General features: G+C 40.5%; 1 protein-coding gene across 1 annotated transcript in view; it reads left to right on the forward strand.

Annotated features, from left to right (window-relative positions):
• Positions 1-4,543: 4,543 nt before the first annotated feature.
• Positions 4,544-17,830, forward strand: part of LOC145980953 (uncharacterized) — a 41,174-nt gene continuing 27,887 nt past the window's right edge. Inside the window, exons 1-2 of the mRNA XM_083114041.1 lie at positions 4,544-4,680; positions 16,309-16,450. The gene's annotated coding sequence lies outside the window, so the exon portion shown is untranslated. The remainder of the gene's footprint in view (positions 4,681-16,308; positions 16,451-17,830) is intronic.

Here is a 17,830-nt window from a genome sequence, read left to right on the forward strand (position 1 = left end):
CACAGGGTCGGGCAACAGCCATCTCGACGTCTGTTTGGTAAGTTATTTATTAAATTAAGAGACACCGGAAGTGTAACACCACGAGCACGTGTGCGGAACAAGCCAACTACAGGTGAGGCAGGTGCAACAAATGTTCTCGCCGCTGTTGCTGTGAATCCGCACGTTAGCTCCCGTGAAATTGCCAGGGATGCTGGGATGAGTCAGCGAAGTGTATTGCGCATTCTGCACACACACAAGTTTCACCCATATCATATCTCCCTCCATCAGGAACTTCACGGGAATGATTTTGTGGACCGTGTTCGGTTTTGCACATGGATGTTACGACACGACACACCCGATTTGTCACGTATTCTCTTCACTGACGAGGCAACTTTTACCAATCATGGAAATGTCAACCTAAGGAACATGCACTATTGGTCGGTGACAAATCCACATTGGCTTCGCCAAGTGGAACGCCAGCGCCCATGGAGTGTGAACGTGTGGTGTGGTATAGTGGGTGAACATCTCATTGGCCCTTTTTTTATACAAGGGACACTGAATGCTGACCGATACATACAGTTTTTACAACATGAACTGCCTGTACTATTGGAGGACATACCACTTCAGACAAGGAGGGACATGTGGTACCAACATGACGGGTGCCCAGCTCACAGTGCAAGACGCGCTACAGCATGTGTGGAAAATACATTTCCAAATCGTTGGATTCGACGTGGAGGGCCTGTCAAATGGCCGGCTCGTTCCCCAGATTTCCAACCGTTAGACTTTTTCCTGTGGGGAAAGCTGAAGGACATTGTCTACCGGGATGTGCCAACAACTCCAGAGGATATGCAACACCGCATTGCTGCGGCCTGTAGGGACATTCCCTACGAGATGCTACATTCTGTGCAACGATCTTTGCGTGGGAGCCTCGTTGCCTGTATCGCAGCTGACGGCCACCACTTTGAACACACACTTTGACAGGTTTTCGCTTCTTACGCAGTGGTTCTTCGACATACTGTCATGGTCATTTTCATTATGCTGTAACACTGTCAAATACATGGTGCTGACGATGTCTACTGTATTTTTTCTTCCTTTAACACGTTCTGTCTTCATCTTGTCCAATGGCTTCCGACATCTCATACTTGTACAAGCCGTGGTACTGACGGTCAAGTGGGCCACTTGTTAGTTTGTTTACATATTTTCACATGGCCATATCTTCGTTCCTATGTGCAGTAGATGCATGAGACCAACGCCGTTGTGTTTCTCTGCGTGTGCTCTTTTATATTATGCATGTTATTGTATATCGTTCCATTTAAAAAAATATATGACTTTGCTCCAGATGCCCCATTTGTCGATATTTTTCGACCCACCCCATACCTCCGATTTACGAGCCCCATTTGATATTATTGTTTCCCGCAAACCTCACATCGCTACTGTTTCTGGTTTCTTCGCTATTTCAGGTGGTACTTTCAGGTGCCTCACGCGGTATATATATAAAAATGGATATATGTGTGTGTTTGTTCCGGCATAACTCTCGAACGCCTGGAGCGATTTCAACCAAACTTGGTACACGTATCACTTGCAATCTCGAAAGAAACACGACACCCCTGGCACCCTTAGGGGTTGGAGTGGGAAGGGGTGACATGTAAATATAATCGAAAAAGACAGATATTAGTGTGGAATCCATAGTTTTCGGGGTCGTAAAGACGAATAGTGACACTCCCAATGCCATTCATCTCCAAGTTCATCACCTATCGGGATGGAGGGTGAGAGGGGGTGAAAAATAAAATGTTAAAAATGACCTAGATTAGTATCGAATCCATAGTTTTCGGAGTCTCTAAGCTAATTGGTGACATTCACGATGACCAAATTTGGTACACATATGACTTACAATCTGGAAAGAAATACTGTGGGGGTAAGACACCCCTGGCACCCCTATGGGTGGGGGTGGGAAGGGGCTGACATGTAAAAATAATCGAAAAAGACCGATATTAGTGTGGAATCCATAGTTGTCTGGGTTGCTAAGATGAATAGTGACACTCCCGATGCCGTTCAACTCCAAGACAACCCTGGCACCCCTAGGGTTGGGGCTGGGAAGGGGTGACATGTAAAATGACCGATATTAGTGTGGAATCCATACTTTTCGGGGCCGCTGAGATGAATAGTGACACTCCCAATGCCGTTCAACTCCAAGTTCATCTTACACTATAGTTAGAATTCATTACATTCCTGTCTAATAGAAGATTGGGATAAATAAATACCCGAGCAATCAGCTAGTAATAATAAAAATAATGCTTGTTTCAATTTCTTACTGCATATGCTCCTCTTGCTGTAAAATTCACGGACCGCCCCTGCTAACAGCATTGTGAGGCTCAATTCAAATGTATTTCTCCTATTTTTAATGTAACCCTTTGCCTAGAAATGTTCTCCAGGTAAGTGGCTCGTTTGCAGATTAAGGCCCGAGGCCCGCAACTCCCCGAACACCAAAAATGCAGACCTGATAATAGCCCAGCCTCCAACATACCTAAATTGCTACATAAGAAATTTGCAAGATCTTTTATAGACATAAATCACACAGGATAAACTAGAAAGAAAGAATGAGCAGAAAGAATAACAGATGGGGATAGAGAGACAGAGGAAGAAAGAAGAGAAATAGAGGACGAAGGAAAATAGAGAGATAGAGAAACAGGAGAAGAAAGATAGGTAGATAGAACGGATGCAAAAGAACGGTAGAAGGAGAGAAAGAAAGAGACGAAGACAGGAAGAGAGAGAGAAAGAGATAGAGCGGGGGAATATCCACCAAGTCAGGTCCCACCTGTAACATTTACACACATGTGCGCACGGGGGGAAAGCGGTAGCGGATCTCCCTAATATGTTCACCTATAATTTTTTTTCAAGGGATCTTATCGCTGTTAATCAACAATATTATGCTCCTGGAAAATATTAAGAATTTTCAAGCCGATGAAAGTTCTAAAGAAAAAAGGGGGATTATTTATTATGTAGGGGAAGGTGGGGTAAGATCGGGTAGTGGGGTGAAACCGGGTACCTTAGTTCTGGCGTCATTAGTTCTCCTCTCTAGCCTACAAATTGTGAACTACACTCCACTAGTCAAGAAGAAGAAGCGGCCATATTAGCGTGTTGTTGCTGTTGAATTCACGGCGTCTGTGTAGGTGAGTTTGTTTTACAATGTCATCTCTCTAATGTTCTTTTGTTTTTAAACGATCCTTATTTAATAGTCATTACAGTTATAAAACGCTCTTTAGTCCAGCTTATTATATGTTTACTAAGGATTTATACCCTAACAAAAAATAAGGATTTAGTCCAATAGTAGCGTGGTTCTGTTTCGTTTTTATAACGTCTGTACTCGGGGCGAGACCGGGCACTACCCATCATTGCCCCATCATTTGAGAGTAAATTATATTTTTGCAATGATGTATTTTCTAACTCAGAACAAGGAGAAGGTTGGATCCAATGCGGAAAGTGTCTTGGCTGGGCCCACGAAAGCTACAGTGGAGCGGATGAAGAAGACAACTACTTTACTAGTGATTTCTGTAACTAATATTCTTGAATTGTTCAGCTAAGACATGAGCCAACTTGTCATAGGTATAAAATAGAAATTTCTGCTACTTATCCAATGAAAATCTCGTTTCTCTATTTTCCCATAAAGTTAACATAATCATTGATGAAAAAGTAGTGCAATTATAACTTTTCAGGAATGATATATACTGTACTCAGTTAAACAATGCATATTTTACTTAAATCTGACAATACCCGGTCTTACCCCCACTTTCCCCTAATTGGAGTTGTTTTAAACTGAACGAAGACTACCACTGTAGGAGAGGATATTTTCGTAAGATTGTAGAACTTCATTCTAATGTTCGACCAACAGTGTTCCAAATAAATAAAAATTTCAAATATGCTATTCAATTTTGTTTAGATTCGTCTTTCCGCAGGATCCGAAGCATGGCATGGGCATAATTACGCAGGGGCTTGAGCACCCTGATTCCCACCTTGGATACGAGCTGTTACCAATAACAGGGTTATAGAATATTCTTCGTCTTGCCTCGATAATTATTTATCTCCTTAATATAACGTCGCATTATTTTATTTAACACCACAAGAAACAAAAAATCTCATTTTATCTAGTGTAAACCGAAAACTTTCGGCGAGCCCCCTTAGCCCTCCCCCCCACTTGGATACGTGCTTGCGTGCAGTTCTATTTGGAGGATTTTACGTGAAGATTTAGTGACTTTGGCGTTACAAATATTGGCAAATGACAACATTGAATGTTAGAATGTCAGCCATCAGTATCTCTCGTATCGCACAAAACTAGGACAACTTTGTGTTCTGACGTCACCGGTTAAACTTTAATTGTTAGGTTAGGTGCCTAAGTTGCTAGGTTAGGCTGGTTAGGTTTAGTTATGTTAGTGTATATAATACATTTTCAGTTCTTTTATGCTAATAGAACCAAGCTTAATAGATCTAACCTAACAACGTAGGCATTCTTCATCTGACGTCAGAACACAAGGTTGTCCTAGCGTTGTGCGATAAGGAAGACCTTCAGAATCAAAGGCTCGAAATCACAAATCTCTAAAGGGAATTTTATCGCACAACTTTCATTTTAGAATTTCTTCAGAAAAATGCTTGCAATGTTTAAAGCGTTCAGAGCATTGCTGTTAGCCACGACAGACTGGACCTTTGGTAAGAAGTGTGAAGACATGAACATTTTATATATTAATTGTATTTATTGCGATAGTTATTGTCAATGAAGTAAAAGAGGCCCCGGTGACTGACTGTACTCCCTCAAAAATTAATTCTCAAGTTTCTTTAATCGATAGGTTAGGTTTTACATTGTGTAAAATTTGTTACAAGACTACGGAAACCACAACAACGTATTTCTTCAATTTTACAGGAGAAAGTACGGTAACTGTTCAGATTGTTTTATGATTTCTCGTAGAACAAATACTAATAATCGTAGAATTTTGAAATCATTGTTACACGAAATTTGAATCTTCCTTAAAGTAATGAGGGTAACAGTAGTATAAGCCGGAGACGGATTTCTTAAAATTTACAGGAGAAAAGACGAGAAAGTACTTACGGAATTGCGTTCTTGAGGACTTTCTGAAGCCGGGGAAATTGTTTTTTAGAATAATGCAACGTATTTTGCCTGTAAATAAGGTATTTTTCGTCAATCATGCATCTCCGTTGTACGATAGTTCGTGTCGCCATTACCGTCGACTACGTGATTCAAATGTTCCGTGCGTTCGGTTATGTAACCCCCTCACAGTGTAGCAACCACGCGGAAGTTTGACAAGATGACGTGTGAGCAGGTTTTTTTTTTCCAATGTAAGGTAAGACTCTAGTTTACGTCCTTTTCGTAAGGAATACGTGTCATATATCGTTGGAAAGGTTATTTTATAAGGAATTCAACAACGTAAATCTCAAAGCGAGCAAAAATTTCCTGAAGGAGTAAATCGAGAAAAACCGATGTTGTCCGGATATGCGCAATTGAACGCACTGAGGAATTTTTTAGATGATGAAGCACATATTTAGGGGTGAAATGAGTGCTAATGGAACCTAACCTAACAGGCCTAACCTAAACTCGTAGGCATACCTCGACCCCGTGAATGGATAGTGGGGCTATCGTGAACAGAAAGTGTTAAAAGAAAAAGGTACTTACCCGAAGAGATGCCGGGTGCCACACCACGATCGCGCACCGCGAACGCAAAGAAGCAATCACCATGCAGATAAGGACGTAAAGTAGAGTCTAGCCTCAATTTTCGCTTAAAAACCTTTTGTGAATAGTTTGTGCGGCATTTATCGGTTCATAAGTTTTGAAACACTGCACATCAGCTGACGATACTGCATATCAGCTGACGATAGACAACGTGAGTCAAAATTTGCCTGCCGAATTAGCAACGACCAATAAATGATTATAATGTTAAAAATAACGCTTTTTTCATGGAAAAAAAGGTGATTTCCAGCTTGAAAAATCTTCCGCTATGCATATGAGGTAAGTAGCAATGATTTTTATTTGAAAACAAACTAGTTTAATGTGTCTCCGGCTTATACTACTGTTACCGTAATGAGCACCGTTTTGACTCGAAAGAAGTTATTTATGTTGAAAAAAAACCCACTTCTCATGGACAAGATACTCTCCGTCGATAAGCGACAGTAAATATCGTAGAAGCGTGGGAATGAATGTAGAAGTAAATCAGAACCTTAGTATAATGGATTTAGGGACTTTACATTAATGCTAAGGGAACCAAACCTAACCTGCCTAACATAACCACGAAAGAATATATTAAACAAAACCTTAAGTAATTGCTAAAACTCCGCAGTATGTGTTAACAGACATACATCAAAATTGACCCATGTAAAAATTGCATTCGTGGCATGATGAAATCGCAATACATCGAAATTGACCCATGTAAAGATTGTATTCATGGCATGATGAAATTGCAATAAAACAAAAGGAACTTGAGCCAAAAGTACTTACCGAAATGAGTTTCTTTATACTTGATGAAGGTTTTGGAAGTGTTTTTTCCCCTCACTTAAATTTCATTAATTTCACTCCCCTGCACGAAAGCTGTTCCCTTGATGTCCGTCTACTATGTGAACCAAATTTTTGCATGCGTTTCATGACGTAATAACCGGTTAGTGTTTCCAACCATGCAATTTTGTAACTGTGTAACTGTTGTAAAACGTAAATAAACGTGCGTTACTGTGCATCATTTCTGATTATGAACTTGCGACAAGATGACGTGCACAGGATCCATCGTGAAATTGCACGGTGTTGAAGATCCAGTAGAATTTGCAATTCAGCATGGAATTGCATGGTTCGTGGGGTTTTCGAGCCCGGAAGAAAATAAAAATCTAATTTTAAGTAACAATTTTAACTATGTTTGCCTTACCTAACCTAACCTAACCTTGCCATGCATGGTTCGTGGGGCTATTTATGAATGGTTCGTGGGGTTTTCGAACCTGAAAAAAAAAATATTTTTTTTAATTTTAAAAAACAATTTCAACTATGTTTGCCTTACCTAACCTAACCTAACCTTGCCATGTATGGTTCGTGGGGTTTTCGAACCTGGAAAGAAATAGAAAATGAGTAACACAAACGTAGGTTTTTTCTATGAAGAAGGTTGCATCACTGCATAACCACTGATCATGGACAACGCTAGTCAAGATTTCTCCGCATGTAACGCAAGCGAAAGCTTAGAAACAAAAATTACTCGATATGTCCAAAATTGAGATTATTTGCTTGGAAAAAACGAAATGGCACCTTCAACAATTCTTAGGAATGCAAAATACGTAAGTTCAAATGTGAAAATAAGAAAATAATGGAATTTGAGACATTTGGCGGTTACTGAAATTTTACCTGTTTGGGTACCAGTTTCATAGATCGGAGACATTAAAATCGGATATTTTGTGTTTCGCATGGTTCGTACTTACCAATTGTGTATTGGGGAACATAGTTCAAGGTGCCATTATGCTTTTTACACGAAAAAACGCACAATTTTTCACATAGAGAGTAATTTCTTTGACTCCTTTTTTCGCTTCCATAACCCAGAATATGGCGGGGAAATCTTGACTACCGTAGTAGGCATGCAGTGTTTCCAACATCCTTCACTCAAAAATACCTACTATCGTGTTCGTCACTTGTACAAATTGTACGTTATGCACAAGTAGCTGTCTGATAGCCCCACAAACCATACATGGATAGCCCCACAAACCATTCACGGATAACCCCACAAACCATTATGCATGGTAGCTGAACGATAGCCCCACGAACCATTCACGGATAGCCCCATGAACCATTTCTGATAAGGTTAGGTTACGTTACGTTAGGCAAGCATATAAAAAAAAGAGGGTTTGAAACACTGACAGGGCTTACGTCATCAAACGTACGCAGCATCCGGTTGTCGTAGGGCAAGCAAATGAAAGCAATGGCAATTGTTCGTCGGTGTGAAATTTCTCTTGAAAAATACATGATTTCCCGGTCAAATATATTCCACGATAAAAGAAAATACCTCAACGAACATTGTAAACCTTGGAGAAACTCATTTCTGTAAGTAGTTTCTTGTGTAAAATTGAAGAAATTTGTCTCCAATGTATGAAACTGTTACCCATTTTTGTGTAAGTAATCACTAAAACTTCACAGTATGTGTTGCAGGCGTAATTGCATGTAATACCATGATGAAATCAGGATAAAACAGAGTCTGAGTGTGCTGCCACGTGCATGTCTCTTTTGAGGTTACAGCAGAAAAAGAACATGGCAACAGACACTACCAAAAAGTTATTTATGTTGAAAAAACTTTAAAATTATCTTACGTAAGCATGCGCACTTCCCAATGACAATTCTCCTCCCTGATGGTGTAGTGGTAACGTTGTCGCCTTGTAATCAAGGGGTCCCGTGTTCGAAACCTGGTGGAGGCACTTAGTGGTTCGGATCCTACTTTAGACTGTAAGTATCGTACACTTGTGGGAATTAATGTAAAAGTAAATCTGAACCTTAGTAGAATAGATTTAAGAACTTTTTTTTTTTATGCTAATAGAACCAAACACGGCCTGCCTAACCTAACTAGAAAGCATATATTGAGCAAAGATTTAAGTAATCTCTTAAACTCCACAGTATGTGTTAACAGAAGTAAATCGAAATCGAACCATGTTAATATTGCATTCGTAGCATGATGAAATTGCAATAAATCAAAATAAACTTGGGCCGAAATCTCATATCCTGCATTACTCTTAGTTTTTTTTTTCATGGAAGCCCATTGTTTGCACATATAGACAGTGTTAAAAATGTAAACATAAACATTGGTGAGGTATTGCCCGGTCCCCCCGGAACTTCCAGTTTAGGCCAGTCCCCGTTGTTGCCAGTGCATAGGAAGTAAGAAACGAGCCCTTGTTTTCATCAGTTGTGTGTCGATAGTCAAAAAGAGATTTGTTAAAGTTCTTCTATGAAGGAGTGGACATCTAGAATCCATCGGATGATCAACTGCAGAGCAGATTATTAAAATATGACGTGTCTTTGTGGCCGCCAGTTGTACTAGTACATCATGTACATGCTCGAGCCTTGTAATCGAGGGGTTCCGGGTTTGATACTTGGTGGAGGCTCAAGTGGTTTGGGTCCCACTTTAAACTGTAGGTCCAGTCCCGATTAGCCTTACTGTTCATAAATAAATGTCAGGGAAACTCTTTCGCAAATTTATTTATTTATTATTATTATTAAAGTAGGGTTACAATTAAGCTTACATTTTTCTTTACATTGATTCTGAACTACAAAAACAGCTTTTTGCCCTGCGAATCGCCTTATTTACATACTGCCTCTTTCGTGGTATTCTGCCATGATATCCATGCTTCCACAAGGCATGTTAGACAGTTTGATTAGACATCATCTTGCCAGCAACATTTTCGAGTAACGGTCGTAACCGAGGAACACTTAGTTGAACCTTCCTCTCTAAATTTGTTTACTATGTATTGATCTGTGGAGTGTGATTTATTGACTGTTGTCCAATTTTTCTTAATGAATAACCTCTAAGGGCCAAATTTATAATAACATCCTTCAGATCGGAACTAAGTTCCTTGCCCATTTCGAACACGCTGATAGCTAGATGATAGGCCTACAACAATACCTATGCCAGCATTCCATTTGAAGGGGAGCGTGCCTTATTACGAAGTTGCAAACTGCATGAAATCGCCCGAATAGCGGTGGCGCTGTATGCGAGTAAGATTGAAACTCTTGCCTGTACAAATAACAATGTTGCATGAAACAGTGTGTTTTTCTCTTTTCACACAAATTATATGCCCTGTTTATACACTTTGAACATACATTTTTATTGACATCGTTCACTGCGGGATGGCGTAGGTTCGAATCCGGCTCTGGTCGTAATTTATTCGGCCTACGTATAGGGCCCCTGGGCTTGGTTATCTTGCCAGAGGCAGAGCTGTATGCCACCAGGCGCATCCCCAGGTTGCGGATAGGGGAACGGCCAGCAGATATGTTGGCTAGCTGGAAACAGTCGCGGACAAGCAGCAGTAGGATTGGAGGAGGCAGTGAGATGTGGAGTGGCAACTTCATCTAGGTAAATACTGCAAGGCTCCGATGAAAATCCTGCGATGTGGCGAGGAGAGCCGCCACTAACTAAGCTCAGCCCCTGCTGCCTTGGAGTGAGGGGAGGGATCCCCAAAGGCTAAGGGAAGGATACCCTGACAGAAAACCAAGGGTGGGGCAGACTCGTAAGGCATAGTGAAGCCAGCTGCCCTACGGGAGTAAACCCTAAACAAATCCTGGCCCTCCAAGAATGGGGGTTGGGCGTGGGGCCGACAACCCCATCCCACAAAAGGAACCACGTTACGAGACCTGAAAGAAATGTAGCCGGACAGATCTACCTAGGACGGACTGGCGTGAACAATGGACAAGCGAATTATGGAAAGGGAAGGGATCTATATGTAGGGAGCTGGAATGTGCTATCTTTGTATAGGGCAGGTGCATTGAGGATGTTGCTGGATCAACTAAATAATTATAAGCCTGCGATAGTGGCATTGCAAGAAGTACGTTGGATCGGAAAAGGAGTTTTGGAAAAGCTGTGATGAAAGGCTGCATATGCTAGGAACTGGGTTTATAATACATAAACAACTAACACATCTAGTGATAGGATTAAAAGCTATAAGTTCAAGATTATCAACATTAAGAGTTAAAGGAGAGTTCTTTAATTACAGTATAATCAATGCACATGCACCCACGGAAGTATCCACAGATGATGTAAAAGAAGATTTCTATGATGCGTTAGAGAAAGCATTTGATGATTGCCCAAAAAATGACATAAAAATAGTAATTGGAGACTTTAATGCCCAGATAGGCATTGAAGACGTGTATCAACCAACAATTGGTAAACAAAGTATGCATAAAGTAACAAATAACAACGGAATGAGGCTAATAATGTTTGCAGCATCTTGGAATCAAGTAATAACAACAACTATGTTCCAGCACAAGGATATTCATAAAATAACATGGAGAGTCCCGGATGGAAAAACTTACAATCAAATTGACCACATGCTGATAGATTGTAGACATAAATCAGATATCATTGATGTTAGATCCTTTAGAGGGGCTAATATCGATTCCGACCATTATTTGATTATGGGAAGGATTAGAGCAAGAATATCTAATAGTCGAAAAATGAAGGCGACTAGCCTGATTAAATTTAATGTCACGCAGTTAAGAAATCCAACAGTGGTTGACAGGTACAGAAGTAAACTACAAGAGGGATTCATCGGGATGGAACCGGCAGAAGTGGAAAATATAGATGAGAGGTGGGATAGATATAAGCTGAGGATCAGTAATGTAGCAAAGGAAATACTTGAAACACAAAAGCCAGTAAAGAAAGAAACGTGGTTCGATGAGGAATGTCAAAATGTAACCAAAGAAAAGAATGATGTATATAAGAGGATGCAGCAAAGAAATGCAACAAGGAGAGCTAGGGATGAATATCAAGAGAAAAGAAGGATTGAGAAGAGAGACCATAGGAAAAGAAAAAGGGAATAGATGAAGCAAGAGATGAGGCAGTTGGAAAGCCTGCATGAGCAGAAGAATGTAAAACAGATGTATAAGCTGGTAAATAATACAAAAGATGTTTTTAAACCAAGGACAACAGTCTGTAGAAATGAAACAGGCGATATAATTAGTGACAGTAATGAAATTTTAGAAAGGTGGAGAAGGCATTTTAATGATGTATTGAATGGTAGTGCAGATGTAGCAGGTATGCTGGAAGAAGGATTAAATGAAGAAGAGGAAGGAGAAGAGGGCATAGAAAGTCCAAAGTTAGATGAAGTATGGGAGGCAGTCAGGATATTGAAAAATAGTAAAGCACCAGGTATAGATAACTTGCAAGCAGAGCTGCTTAAGCATGGAGGCGAGAGTGTCATTAGAGGCTTGAAGGAAATAATAAACATAATCTGGAAAAAGGGACAGATGCCAAGTGAATGGAGGACGGGTATCATAGTACCTATCCACAAGAAAGGGGACATGATGGAGTGTGCAAACTATCGTGGAATTACATTGTTGAACGTTGCATATAAAGTATTTGCAAGAATTATATATAAAAGACTACTACCATATGTAGAAAAGTGCATTGGACCATATGAATGTGGGTTCAGGCCAGGAAAATCTACAATTAACCAGATATTCACCTTAAGGCAAATACTGGAGAAAACTCTGGAGTTTGGGATAGGAACGCACCATCTATTTCTTGATTTTAAATCTGCATACGATAGTATAAACAGGACTCAACTATATCTGGCAATGAAAGATCTCGGAATTCCAATAGGATTAGTAAGAATGGTGAGGATAACTATGGAGGGCTCTAATAGTAAGATAAGAGTAGGAGGACAACTCTCAGAACCGGTTGAAATAGAAAATGGACTAAGACAAGGCAATGTGCTGTCCTGTTTGTTGTTTAACATTGCCTTAGAGAAGGTTATACGGGAAGCTCGGGTGCAAATTAGGGGTACCATATATTATAAGTCAATCCAGATACTTGCATATGCAGATGATGTGGACATAGGAAGATCTCTACATGCAGTAGAAGAAGCATTTCTGGCCATAGAAAGGGAAGGAAAGAAGATGGGATTGGTGGTGAATGAAGGGAAGACTAAGTACATGGCAGCAGGCAAAGCACACGGATATAATCCATCACCAACAATAACAATGGCTAATTATGCCTTCGATAGAGTGGATGCCTTTATCTACCTGGGTTCTGTTGTGACATATGAAAATGATTCACAGGAGGAAGTAAAGACAGGACTTGTAGCAGCGAATAGGGCCTATTATGGACTACAGAGACATTTTAAGAGCACCATATTTTCCAGAACAACTAAGTTAACACTTTACAAGACACTGATAAGACCTGTATTGATCTATGCTGCGGAAACTTGGACCAGTTCAAGGAAAGATGAACAGCTGGTAGAGACCTTTGAAAGAAAGATATTACGAAGAATATTGGGACCAGTATGTGAGAATGGAAAATGGAGAAAGCAATTTAATAAGGTGCTCTACAACTTATATCAAGAACCAACAGTTATTGGTGTAATAAAGGCGGCAAGATTAAGATGGGCAGGTCATGTGATGCGCATGAGTGATAGTAACCCTGCAAAGAGAGTGATGTTGGATAGCCCAGGTGGACAAAGGAAGTGAGGAAGGCCTAAATGAAGATGGGTGGATGGAGTGGGTGAGGATGTTCGGAAGCTCCAGTATAGAAATTGGAAAGTTGTGGCAAAAGGTAGAGATAGATGGAGACAAATCACAGAGGAGGCCAAGGTTCATCAGTGGACTGTAGCACCATAAGAAGAAGAAGAAGATGTATAGGGCCGGTGGTCGCTCATGTGCAGTGAATGTGGAGCCTTTTTCTCTCCAAGAGTGGAGGGAAAATTGCCTATTCAGGTGTGTTTATTTTGTGGTCCTGTTACCTATCATTTTGGTCTGAAAGACCCCTAAGGCCTACAGGTAGTGAAAATGTGATGATGAAGGCACAAATCCTAATTTCCTAATGTGCTATTACGCGTGAAAGTCACGGTTGGTTCTCCTGGTTTTTTTGTTTGCAGAATATGGATGTATGAAAAGAAACTGACATGCATTCTGCATGGGAAATAGTAACAATTTTTTTTCTAACTTTTTACTGTGAAAAATGTTCCCTCAAGCTTGTTGGTGTACTTGGTAATTTGGATTATTATTTCAAATATACTCCATGGTAAAATTCTAAGGGCTGATTTTTCAATGTACAGTTAAGGTTCATGTTAGCACGTAACTGGAAGTTTGTGAAAATTTTGTTTTTTAAATGTACAGTTAGCTTGTAACGTGAAGTGTGGTGCCGATTATTTTAACCACTTCTCCTTCTTGCAGTTACCAGCCTAACATGTTGTGAAGCAACGTGGCTGCCTCATGGAGCTATCAAAGTTCGACACTCGACCACTCCACCTTCATATTAAACAGTATATTATTCACTAAAAAGTTAAATTAGTATAGAAGAAGACTTATTTTGTTTGGCAGAGCTCAACCAATGCCCAAGCAAACAGGGAAATTAAGCATCATGGTTGATAGAATTCGCTTGGCAAGGTCGTGTTGGAGAATTTGCGACAAGAATATCCACCCTACCAGGTGCACCAGTCTTATAGTGGTTAGGGGCACTACTTTGCGAAGCATGTTACTTTATATGATAGAAGTTCGAATCCTGGTTGCATTTTTTTTTTCCATCATTCTTTTCTTATTATTATCTCCAACTGGCAGATAGTTAACAGAAAGATTAACTGGATATTGAAACACCAGCCCTAAGTCGAGCGTCATTCATTCTGCCTCTTTAGTATGTGAATTTAGCCATGTACCCAAATCATGTGTACAGGCTCATGGACCGATTTGATAATTCTGAAATAATCATGGCACACACACACTGTTTGCGTAGTTGCTTTCTGTTTATGTCTGTTAACACTTATTTCAGATTCTTAGTGATTACTTACTGCATGCTTTCCTTCCTTATACTCCTATATGATTCTTTGCTTGCAATCAGCCATTCATTTACTGTCGTTTTGGATATGGACCATTGCTGCCATCTGTATGGGGTGCAATGGGGTATTATGTCCACATGCTTTTCCTTTTGTTGCTTTGGTTGTTAGGTTAGGCAGGTCAGGTTTAGGGCTCTTAGCATTAAAGTAATGTTCATAAATGCTTCCAACACCTCATCACTCAATATCTGCTTTCAAACACAAATGCAGATGCTCGCATGTGCTCCTTTTCAAATCATAATTTTTCCAGTATAATTGGTAAAGCTTTTAACTTTGCTAATTAGTTTTGCTAAGCTTTAAGCTCTCTTCCACAATAGTTTACAGTATTCTAAAGCAATTCCTTACACCAGGTGTGCCAGTTAATAATTCTGAATTTCGTTGCTGGATGGCGCTGGAAGCAAGGGTTGGTGCACAGTCTCAGCTCTTACGTCAGTGTGTTGCCAGGACAGTACCTGTCAAAATGCCATGGATGTGCAACCGAGTGTGAGTGATCGTGATATTGGGTTTGTGTGGGAAACATGTTGACCTGTTCAATAAAAAAAAAAAAATGCGAATGAAAGCCATCGTATCCTTGTGGAAATGTACAGTGACAATGTCCTAATGCAAGACGCGTGTGTGCGTTGGTTTCGACGATTCAAAAGTGGTGATTTCTACTTGAAAGACAAAGATCACCCGGGCCAGCTGAAAAAATTCCAAGACACCAAGTAGCAAGCACTGTTGGGCGAAGACGATATGCAAACGCAACGACAACTGGCAGAGAAGTTAAATGTTGGTTGCCAAACTATATTTTAATCATCTTCATGCCATGGGAAAGATCCAGAAGGCAGGAAAATTCGTCCCACATCATCTGAACGACAGACAAATGGAAAAGCGAAAAACTGTGTGTGAAATGTTGCTTTCTCAGCATGAGAGAAAGTCTTTCATCTTTCGTGCATCGGATAGTGACTGGAGATGAAAAATGGATCTACTTCGAGAATGCAAAATGTCATGGGTTGACACAGGACAACCTTCAACATCGACCGCAAAACTGAATCGCTTCGGAAGGAAGACAATGCTGTGCATTTGGTGGGATCAGAAGGGTGTGGTGTACCATGAGCTTCTGAAACCAGGTGAAACAGTGAATGCCGTTCGCTACCATCAACAACTCATCAATTTGAACCATGCATTGATCGAAAAGCACCCAGATTGGGCGACAAAACACGAAAAAGTGATTTTGCATCACGACAACGCCTCATCACACACAGAGAAAGGCATCAGATACACCATTTCTGCACTTGGCTGGGAATTCTTGCCCCACCTGCCATACTCACCAGACTTAGCCCCTTCGGACTACCACTTGTTTTCATCGATGTCTCACTCACTTTCCCAGCAACACTTCAACAATTATGAAGATGTCGAACAATGGCTTGTTGACTGGATCACCTCAAAATGTGAACGATTTTTCTGGAAGGGCATCCACAACTTGACGGACAGATGGGCACAATGTATAGCTAGCGATGGCGCATACTTTGAATAAAGCATTTGTTACCTTTCTCCCCAGATACACTTGTTTTCTTTCGGATGAATTAAGAATTATTAACCGGCACACCTGGTACTCCTATAAAACTTGAAAAAGATTGTTAAACATTCCGATCTGATTCCAGCTAAAGTTTAAAGAAGAGATTAGCATCCAGAAATAGGAAATTGGGCAACAGTAATACACTTAAAAATTTATAAAAATGTTTTGTGTTGCATTTTTCTAACCTTACTTTTAATTGCTTGTACTTTCAGATCTTGTTCCTTCGACTCTCACTACTAGGAGGTTAGGAGTATGATCAGGAAGTTTAGTGTGCTTTGGCTCCCATATGACAGGGACAGCGTTAAAGAGCAGATGCTTCTCGTTCATTGGTTGAGGTGGATATTATAATGGAAGGTAAGGAATGTTTTCCATAATAATACATTGGTGGTGTTTCTTCACATACTGTGAAGGATTTTGTCTAATATTTATGCAGTGTCAGAATCAGTGGTGTCTCCTGACAAGGGCGTATCCACAGGATGGGTCCAGGGGGTTTGGACCCTCCCAAAATTTTGAAAATACTATGGTTGATTCATAATACTTCCAAACATATTTAATCAATTAAAAAAGGTATATAAAAAAAGGTAAAAGTGCTCCCCTGTGCATAGCACCACGCCATGAAGGCGTATAGGGGGTGTGGGGTAACGCCCCACACTTTCTTGATCCGGTCGTGAGTGGGGGTGATGTGATCAGCATCACGGCCCTGACCGCCTTTACCCCCCAGGGTATCCCCCAGGTACCCATGTTATTCGACGCTGGGTGGGTGCCGGGGCCACTTCCATCGTTAGAAAAGTTCCCGGATTTGAACCGGCCGGGGATCCAACCCGGGACCTTTAGCATGGTAGTCAGACGCATTATCGACTGAGCCACCGTGGCCACTCATATTTAATCAATTAGATAAAGAAAAGAAAGTATTTAAGGGCATTGTCGAAAGGGGGAGGGGAGAAATCTCCAACTCTTACATATTATGTCTTAGTTGACATGTGGGTTCTGGAGAGGATTCTGAATTAAACAGGGGGGAAGGAGGGAACAGTATCCAACTCTAGGTCTTAGATTATGGCATGGAAATTTTGGTGGTAGGATTGAGTATTAAATATAAATCGAGAGATTTGAAGCTCTTGATAAAGTGTTAAATCTTAGATTGTCAAATTTTCTGTAGTGAAGAGAGAGTTCCAACATTAAATTTTGGAGACTGTATTTAGCGATATGGTATCCACACGTTTTCGACCCCGAACATGCCAAAACAGAAGCTGGAAAAGGCTAAATATCTCGGGATCCTAGGAAAGTATTGACAAGTCATTAAATTAATATTCTTGTAAGCCTGCAAAGAAATGGACGAAAAGATTTCCTGTAAAGCTGTAACCTCAATCACTACACACATGCTTGTTAGAGTGTGGGAAGAGCTGTCTTATCGTTTTGATGTGTGCCGGGTCACAAAAGGGTCACACATTGAACATTTTTGAACCAAAAAAACTATGAGTGTTACTCTTTCATTTAATATATATATTATTGTTGTACACCAAATACGTATGAAAGAACAGAGGTTGAAAACTAGGACATTCTTTTTTGTACACCTCGTATACATAGATATCATCCAACAGTAGTCTACCAACATGGCCGACCTCTGTGGAGGAGTGGTTAGCATGGCATGCACAACAACACCAAGGGTCCCAGGTTTGAATCCCAACCTGGGCATGGGTGCTCTTTGTAAGTATCCCTTCACCAATTTCATCATAT

This window comes from Lepisma saccharinum, chromosome 2, assembly GCF_977018435.1.
Source record: "Lepisma saccharinum chromosome 2, izLepSacc3.1, whole genome shotgun sequence".
Lineage (NCBI taxonomy): Eukaryota > Metazoa > Arthropoda > Insecta > Zygentoma > Lepismatidae > Lepisma > Lepisma saccharinum.